The sequence below is a fragment of the Rhincodon typus genome, unplaced genomic scaffold (assembly GCF_021869965.1).
Source record: "Rhincodon typus isolate 14 unplaced genomic scaffold, sRhiTyp1.1 hic_rhity00000051, whole genome shotgun sequence".
NCBI lineage: Eukaryota > Metazoa > Chordata > Chondrichthyes > Orectolobiformes > Rhincodontidae > Rhincodon > Rhincodon typus.
In genome coordinates this window covers 495,606-505,122 of record NW_025965689.1, presented here as the reverse complement: position 1 = coordinate 505,122, position 9,517 = coordinate 495,606, and the positions used below count along the sequence as shown (strand labels likewise).

The 9,517-nt window shown below is 46.7% G+C and overlaps 3 protein-coding genes and 1 pseudogene across 7 annotated transcripts in view; 1 reads left to right on the top strand and 3 right to left on the bottom strand.

Annotated features, from left to right (window-relative positions):
* LOC109929682 (histone H2B 7-like) overlaps window positions 1–9,517 on the bottom strand; it is an 823,479-nt gene that overhangs the window by 394,129 nt on the left and 419,833 nt on the right. The window lies entirely within an intron of this gene.
* The window catches only part of LOC125488138 (histone H2B 7-like), an 844,706-nt gene that overhangs the window by 415,368 nt on the left and 419,821 nt on the right, over window positions 1–9,517 (bottom strand). The window lies entirely within an intron of this gene.
* The window catches only part of LOC125488142 (zinc finger protein 239-like), a 341,309-nt gene that overhangs the window by 203,058 nt on the left and 128,734 nt on the right, over window positions 1–9,517 (top strand). The window lies entirely within an intron of this gene.
* The window catches only part of LOC109926824, a 162,587-nt pseudogene continuing 153,097 nt past the window's right edge, over window positions 28–9,517 (bottom strand).

The window sequence follows — 9,517 nt, the reverse complement described above, 5'->3', positions numbered from 1 at the left end:
TCCCACAATGGGTTTTGGAATCTCAGAAAGCCGAGTCGAGGTGTCCAACAGGGGTTTCCGATCATTGGGAGATCTAGTCTTCTCAGTACAGACTCCATTTCAGCCATGCCTTGTCTATCTAGTTTGTTCAGTGGCTTGCAGCTCAGTGTGTGTTCCTGCTGTGGGGCCAGACGTTGCTAGTTCAAACCCCACACCCCAGGTCTCTTTCGCCCTGGAATGTAACCATTGAAACTGGCTGGTTTCTGTTTTTGTATCTCCCACCTGTCAGATCCTTCTGACAATTCCTGTTCAAAGTTGGTCAGAATGGGGAAGATTCCTGTTCCATGCACAGAAGGTGGCAGATGATGTATTCCTCCCATTAAACTTGGACCAACTGAAAAGCTCAATCCTCAGATATGTACATGAGAGTGAAGGAGAGGCAGGTATTAAATTTCCAAAGACCACCAGCTGCTGAAATTGTTTTGAATTTACAAAACCAACGGCCTGCAATGTCCAGAATAGATCAACAGATGCGACAACATGAAATTAGCTTCCCCGGCTGAAAATGAGTGGAGTCAAACAATGTGTGAAACGTGGTTTCCATCGCAAAGTTCACAAGTTTGGTATCTGTACACAGGAGTTACATTATACCTCTTAACCAGACAGTCTATAAAAATCGAATGACCCGCCTCTCATCTGTCTTCTTGCTTCTTACTTGTGTGAAATATTCTCGTAAACATTTCCATCCACTCTGTCTTCTTCCTCTGAGACCTCACTGAGGTTCAGTGTGGCGTATGTGACACAGGAATCATCAGGGTCAGGCTTGGCATCCTGCAATTGGAATGATATTGGAATGGAATTGGAATCGAGTGGGAGCAGGAAGGTGAAGAGGTGGGAGAGGTCCGTTGGTGGTAAAGGTAGGAGTGGGTATCAGAGCAAAAAAAGGAATCACCAACAGTAAGTTCAGTGCCACAAGTTAGAAATCTGGTGGTGCAGTGGCAATTTCCCTACATCTGAGCCAGGAGAATGGGGTTCAAGTCCCACCTGCGCCTGAGGTGTGCCATATAGATTATAAAAGTGGGAAGGTGATGTCAGAGCCGTACAGGACTTTGGTGAGGCCGCAGCTGGAGCACTGTGTGCAGTTCCAGTCTCCGCACTGTAGTAAGGATGTGATAGCACTGGAGGGGGTGCAGAGGCAGATTCACCAAGATATTGCCTGGGTCACAACATTTCACCAGTGACGTGAGGCTGGACCGGCTCAGGTTGATCTTTGGAGCAGAGAAGGCTGAAAGGGGTTTTGATTTTGTTTCTATTCACTCATGGGACATTGGTATTGCTGGCTGGGCCCAGCATTTGTTGCCCTGTCCCTAGCTGCCCTCTTGAGAAGGTGGTATTGAGCTGCCTTCTTGAGCTGCTATAGTCCCATGTGCTGTAGGTCGACCCACAATGCACTTAAGGAGGGAACTCTCGGATTTTGACCCAGTGACAATGAAAGAATGGCCAATGTATTTCCAAGTTGGGATAGTGAGCGGCTTGGAGGGGAACACACAAGGGGTGGTGTTGCCATATATCTGTTGCCCTTGTCTTTCTAGATGGATGTGGTTGTTGGTTTGGAAGGTGCTGTCTATGGATCTTTGGGAAATTTCTGCAGTGTATCTTGTAGATGGTACATACTGTAGCTACCAATTGGGTGTGAATGACAATGGACTGGCAACTGTTTAATGTCATGATCAGTGATGTTTTAATTAGGTACAGGAGTAACTGGAACACCAACACCAGTATTACCATGATTTTGAAACTCACTTATTCCTAGGCACTGGAACTGGAATGTGAAACAGTGAGTGATCTACTCCATTGATAAAGCATTGCTGGATATTTTCCACTGTGTTTAAAGGCAGAGACAAAGCTGGGAGGGAGGGGGTGTTGTGAAGGAGGTTACAGAGATGCTTCAGTGTGATTTGGACAAGTTAGTAAGTGCCAGCTAATGTCGATCAGCATGAGGTTATCCAACTGAGAGCAAAAACAGGAAGGTGGATTATTATCCAAACAGTGATGGATTGGGAATGGGGGAGGTGCAATGAGACCTGCGTGTCCCCCGTACACCAGTTGCTGAACGTAAGCATTGCAGAAGCAGCGGGTGGTGAAGGAGGCAAATGAGATGCCGGCCTTCAAGTGAGAGGATGCGAGTGCAGGAGCAGGGATGTCTTGCTGCAATTGTACGGGGTGAGACCAAACCCTGGAGTATTGTGTGCGCAGTTTGGGCTCTCTTTATCTGAGAAAGGATGTTCTGGCTACGGAGGGAGTGCAGTGAAGGTTTCACAGATTGATTCCTGGGATGGCAGCATTGACACATGAAGAGAGACTGGATCGGCTTGGATTATATTCACTGGAGTTTCGGAGAATAAGGGGAGAATCTCATAGAAATCTGTAAAATTCTAACAGGACTAAACAGGGTAAACACAGGAAGGATGTTCCCAATGACTGGGAGGGAGTGCAGAACCAGGGGGTCACAGTCTAAAGGAGATGGGTAAGGACTGAAATGAGGAGAAATGTCTTCACCAAGACAGTGAGGAACCTGTGGGATTCTCTGCCTCAGAAAGCAGTCAGGGCCAGAACATTGAATGGGGAGAGCAGGCTGGAAGGGCTGAATGGCCGACTCCTGCACCTTCTTTCGAAGGTGTTTCCTGTGATCAGTCTGATAGGAATCAATAGTTAATGTTTTATGGCGCAGATGCAAGGTATAAATCTACCTGCACTTCCTCTGGCAATAGCTGTCGTCCATTTAGATTTAAAATGTAACATACCTTCTTCCCATTGGAGGAGAAACCAACAGTGCTGCCTGAAAATAAAACAGAACAAGATGACAAGGAACTCTTTGGAGACATTGAGATTCAATTTGGAATCATTGAAGGCTGATCAACACTAAAGATGTAACTGAATCTTTCGAAAGCATAGCTGTGTTTTTATATTGGTGCAATGCTTAATGAATTGTCCTCCTCAATCAACCCAGAAACTTCAGAAGATCGCATTTAGAAACCTCGCTCTGGCTAAAGCCTGCAATATGCATTCAGGTCTATTAGACAGGCGTCCAGTTTTTTAGGATGCAGGTCATTGCAACATCTTCAGCAGGCCTTCTTAATCTTATCAGCCTTTGCATCACTTTCCCTGTTGTTGTACATTAAAACGACAGGAGTGAACAATACAGATGACATACATTTGGGTTTTAGCTGCTGCATGCTGATAGTTCCAGATAGCTCAGTTGGCTAGATGGCTGGTTTTTGTAATACATTACATGTCAACCCTTGCCAACAGCATGGGTACAATTCCCACACCAGCTGAGGCTGCCCTGAAGGATGCTCCTTCTGAACCTCTCCCTTCTCTTGAGGCGTGGTGACTCTGAAAAAGTTAAAACACCACCCAGTTCCCTCTCTCGCTCTCTCTCTCTTATGAAAGAGCAGGATGGTGGTCATGTAGAACATGACCATTTACTGCTCATTCCCTTCAGACAAAGGCTAGAATGTGTTCGGATTTCATTGTGCACAAGGTCAACTTCAGTTCAAATGTCCCTTGTGGGTGTTGACAGGTATCCGTGTGATAATTGCAAGTTCATCTTTCTGAGCAACAATATGACATGCAGTGCTTTTATTTTCTCTGTCATCTCAAATCAGCAGGTGGTCGCATTTGGCATATCCGCCTTGAGTATTATATGAGGAAAATGGAACTTGATTTCTCTCTATCCATAGATGCTGCCAGACCTGCTGAGTTCCTCCAGAAATATCTGAATTTATTTCTGATGTCCAGCATCCACAGTTCTTAGTTTTATGAGAAAATTATCTACGTCTGCCTCGGTTAAGTATAAAATGCATGTCCCACTGCTTTTGTCACACAGAGAATGTATATACATGTTCAAAACAGTAATTGGGAAGCGACCACCATCATAACACAGTCACCAACACACACACAGATATATTTTTTTTCATTCATTCACAGGATGAAGGTGTCACTGGCCAGGCCGGCATTTATTGCCCACCCCTAACTGTCCACATTGCTGTGGGTCTGGCGTCACATGTAGGCCTGACCAGGTAAGGATTGCAGCTTCCTTCCCTAAAAGGCATTAGTAAATTCATTGGGCTTTTCCCCAACAATCGGCAATGGTTTCATGGTCGTTAAAGTCTTAATACCAGATATTTATTGAATTCAAATTCTGTGGAAGGATTCAAACCCAGGTCCCCAGAACATTACCGGGGTCTTTGGATTAACAGTCCAGTGATAATATCACTAGGCCATTCCCTTTCTGATTGGAATAACCAGGTGTGAAGCTGGATGAACACAGCAGGCCGGGCAGGGTCAGAGGAGTAGGAAAGCTAACATTTCGGGTCTGGACTCTTCTTCATTTTCTGAAATGTCGGCTTTCCTGCTCCACTGATGCTGCCTGGCCTGCTGTGTTCATCCAGCTCCACACCTTGTTATCTCAGACTCCAGCATCGGCAGTTCCTACTATCCCTTTCTGATTGTTCTGTGTGTTTGTTCTGAGTCACTGACAACGTATAAATCATCATTAAATCCTTTACTCTCTCTGCAGGAGAACAAAGGGTCAGAGCAGATCAGATCGGGGCTTGTTTCTGATTGGCTGGTTTACAGTCGAGTCCTTCATAAGTGCTGGAGATTTCTTTTGGCAGACCCTCTGTTCCCTCAAACTCCTGTCACTGCAAGCACTGTGCTATTTCTCTATTTGGAACTGGCCACACACAAAGACATTTCCACAGCAACTGGAATCGTGCTACTGTTGGAGCTGCAATGATCCTCTCTCTCTTAATCATAGCATTAAACAAACAAAATATTTACCAGACTCCGTTCTCTTCTTGGTGGTGACCACTGAATAAACTATATCTGCAGTGGTGTTTTCTACAAAGAAATAAAGTGCACATGAGAAACACACATCAATCAGAGAGCGTCATTATAATGGGCTAAATGACACGTGCATCATCAATGCATAGATTCATGGATAGATAATAAATTTGAGAGCTAGATGGACAGATTTGATCGACTGATAGATGGATAGACAGACGGATGTTTTAAGACAGAGATAGATAGGTTCTTGATTAGTAAGGGGGATCAAGGCTTACGGGAGAAGGCAGCGGAATGAGGTTGACAAACATATCAGCCTTGATCAAGTGGCACAGCTGACTTGATGGACAGAATGGCCTAATTCTGCTCCGATATGTTATGGTCCTATAGCCTTATCTAGATAAAAAGATGCATAGATAAATAAATATACATACAGATAATATCCTTGGTGATCATTAAGTTAGCTATGACCACTATAAAGACTGCTATACAGGAAGCTTGCTCCCCTTCATTATCATTTGCATGGAGCACTTGTATCTCTGAGGAACCAAGCCTTTGTACACAATCAATCACTCATTGCAACCAACATCAGTTGGATTTCTCAATACCAGAGTACTGCGCCCTCAGTTTCTAATGTTACTTCAGATAAAATAAGCATTGGTGTGTCAGGCAAAACACCCTGAAGGAGGTCCAGTTACAGTGTATTAACAGCAAGAGCCATCTGGAAAAGACACTGGTTGAAGATAGAGGTCTACAGCTCAGCAGAAGACCCATTGGCCCATCAGGTCTGTGCCAGTCAAAAGCAACCACCTCCCTATTCTCTAATCACATTTCCCCAGCACCTGGCCCCATAGCCTTGGCATCACAAGTGCACATCTAAATCTTTCTTCAAAGTGATGAGCTATTCTGCCTCTCTCACCCTTACAGGCAGTGAGTTGCAAATTCCCCATCACCGACTGGATGAAAACATTTTCCCTCACATCCCCCTCTAAACCTCCTGCCCCTTACCTTCAATCTATGTCCCCAACCCCCGGTCATTGATTCTTTCAAGAAGTGGGAAAGGTTTCTTCCTGTCCACTGTATGTCTGCCCTTTATCATTTTATATATCTCAAAGAAGGAGGAGTTGGCATCTTTGAGGGTGAAAGGGATTGAAGTGTCTGGGGGAGAAAGCGGGGAACCGGGGATTGAGTTGGATGGTCAGCTGTGACTCTCCCGAATGGGTGGGGCAATGGGCAGGCTGAATGGTCTCCTAGTTTCTCTCAGAACCAGGGACTGAGTTAGATGGTCAGCCATGATCATAATGGCAGAACAGAATCGGAGGGCTGAACGGCCTACTCCTGTTTCCTAGCTTCTGTCCTGTCCCCTCAGCCTCCACAGCTCCAAGGAAATCCACCCCATTCTAGCCCATCTGACAGCTCGGACGTTTGTCCAGAATTCCTCCCAGGTTATGGTGCACCGTCACTGTGTGGGGCTCTTTAATCACACCGATTCAATGGCACTCACCAGCATTGTGTGCTGCTCCGATTACTGCATACTCCAGATTGCCGGCTGCTGCCCCTTCACCAGAAGCTTGGCATCTATTTCCAGCAGAAAGGGGAAGGGAAGGAAGTTGTCATTTCGAACACAATGCTTTCAACGCCACACTCAGCTTCAACAAAACAGCAACATGGAGCTTTCTCACCCTCAAGGAGCTGCCCAATTCCCCATCTGGTTTCCACTAATGTTATTTGAGGAAGGGAATCTGCCATCCTTACCTGGTCTGGCCTACATGTGATTCCAGAAGCTGGTTAACTATAACTGCCCTCTGGGGCAGTTAGGGATGGGCAATAAATGCTGGCCCTGCCAGTGACACCCACATCCCTGTGAATGAATAAAAGCCACCTGGGACCTTCCAGGTGTAAGGTTTCCTGGTTTGTTAGGCTCATGTTAAAAGGATACGGTAATACTCAAGCTTCCCTCTTTGTACTCTTTCCCTGAGAGGAATCGGGATAACAACGTAAAATATGAAAGCTGCAGTTTCATCCCCTTACCTCTTGGGCTGTGACACAGTTGAGGAATTGCCTGCAGGGAAAGAGAGGACATTCTTAGCATATTGCACCGTTACAGACAGGAGCTGCCAAGACCTTTTCTCAGTCATAAACAGAGAACAAATACATCAATAGATGAGATTTGTCAAACCCATCTTAATGCACATTTACCAGCTGTGACAGGGATAGGGTGAGGGTTAGGGTTAATGTGTGACTGAGAGCCAAGGTTAGAGTGAGGGCGAGGGTTAGGGTTAGTGATAAAGTTTCGGGTTAGGGTTCGGGTTCAGGATTGGTTTAGGGTTCAGGTTAGCATGAGGGTAAAGGATTGGTTGAGGGTTAGTGTTGGGTTAAGGTTAAGGTTAAGGTTAGGGTTGGGGTGAGACTTCGTGTTCAAGTTCGGATTAAGTTTAAGTTTAGTGTTAGGGTTTTAGTCAGCATTTGGCTGAGAGCCAAGATTAGAGTTAGTATTAGGGTTGGGTTGAGGACTAGGTTTTAGTTTAAGGTCAGGTTTGAGTTTAGGGTTAGGGTTAGGATTAGGATTAGCGGAAGGGACTCAAGGGGGCTGAATGGCCTCCTCCTGTTCCTGGTTCACATGATCTTATGTCTCTCCTCTTCTCTGAGGTGACACGGAGTGGGGGTATTGGTCATATTTACCCGATCCAGGAGGCTAACTTTGTGAGTGCTCTCCCTCCCTACTGTCAGGATCACGGCCTACTCTAGTTCCTGACCCATCACCTCCTTCACCGGGTGCCCCCACCCTGTTCAGCTGAAAAGGTTACATTGGGGCGGGTACGGCAGTGCCATGCCCCGGGGAACAAATCCCATCCCCGTTTATTCGTTACAGACCTGTGTTCCTCCTCCGGTGGATGAATCACGCCGAAGCGATCAGGCCGGCGAACATCAGAACTGGTACGAGCGAGGCCGCGATCTCCATGGAATAGCTCCGAGCTGAAATCCAACGACAATATCCGGCTCACGTTAACAAATTCACCGGGAAGTTTTACCACATCAGCCCCGTGTGAGGTACACGGTTAGCAACAGACTGACTTAACCCCTGCAGATACGTAACTCCCTGCCGCTATGGAGAGTCACACAGGGTGGAAGAAATTGGCCCATTGAGCTCCCTGCACCGAACCCACTTTCTCGCACCAGCCCCTGATAGCCTTGAATGTTTTGACACTTTGAGTGCTCATTCAAGTCCTTGTTAAAGGTTCTGATGAAGGGTCTAGGCCCGAAACGTCAGCCTCTCTGCTCCTATGATGCTGCTTGGCCTGTTGTGTTCATCCAGCCCTGCACCTTGTTGTCTCGGATTCTCCAGCATCTGCAGTTCCTACTATCTCTTGTTAAAGGTTATCAGGTTTCCAGCCTCAACTACCCTCCCAGGCAGTGCAGTCCGGAACACCCACCACCCTCTGGGTGAAACAATCCGCAAATCACCCTCCATACCTCCTGCCTTCTACTTTAAAATGACTCTCCCCTTATTATTCACCCTTGCACTCAGGGGAACAGCTGCTCGCTATCCCCCCCTCCCCGACAACCGTCCCTGAACCTCAGAGACTTACACACCTCTATCAGTTCCCCTTCAGCCTTCCCTGCTCCAAAGAAAACAGCCTGAGCTGATGGAGCCTCTCTCCATCACTGAAATCCTCCACCCCAGGGCAACATCCTGGTGAATCTCCTCTGCACGTACCTTTCCATAAGACTTATACTTCCAGATTTTTATTGCGCTCAAATTCTACCATCGGGTATGAGCGGAATCCGAACTGGGATCCCGGGAACATGACCAAGGTAGTTGGATTAATAACCTCACGATAATACCACCCAGCCGTCACCTTCCCAACTGAGATGGTTAATTGTTTCTGACTGGCACAGACTGGATGGAGCGAATGGCCTTTCTCTGTGCTCTGTCTCTGTTTGATCTGACTGTCACTCTTACCTCGCAGCGTGAATTCGATATAGTCGCTGGTCACGTTAAAAATGGTGCCGTTAGTTCCTTTGTTGATCGCTGCACAGTGATACCTCCCGACATTGTCTCTCCGGAATGAATGAATAACCAGCTCACCACCATCGGCAGTCACATGGGAGCTCGCGCTGCCGTTTCTCAGTGGCACGTTGTCACGGTACCAAATGAACTGGGGCTCAGTGCTTCCCTCACCAGGCACCGGAGAACAAGGCGGTCCCCGGTCTGTATCTCAGTCCCGTTGGTGTGCGATATCAGAACAGCATCTGTGACAGGAACTGAGGAGAAAACACACCGAGTTCAAAAACCATGGAGTTCGCCCATCGATTGAGGCTATCAGTGGGGACCAGTTTAATGCAAATAATTTAAAAGAGTTAAGCAGTTCGATGGAGTCAAAAGCAGACTTTCATTCCATTCCAGTTACCAACACCCGGGCGGGGGGCGGGGGTTACCATTGAGAGAATCTGACCACTGTCCCTTGATGTTCAATGTTGTTGTCATCAATGAATCCCCCAATATCAACTTCCTGGGGAGTAACCATTGAGAGAGTCATTGAGTCATACGTCGTAGAAAAGGCCCTTCGGCCCATTGAGTCGGTGCCGACAATAACTGCCACGAACAAAAGGCACGCGAATCCCATCTCCTGCACGTGTCCCATATCCTTGAATGTTATGTCAAGTGCTCATCCAAGTATATTTTAGA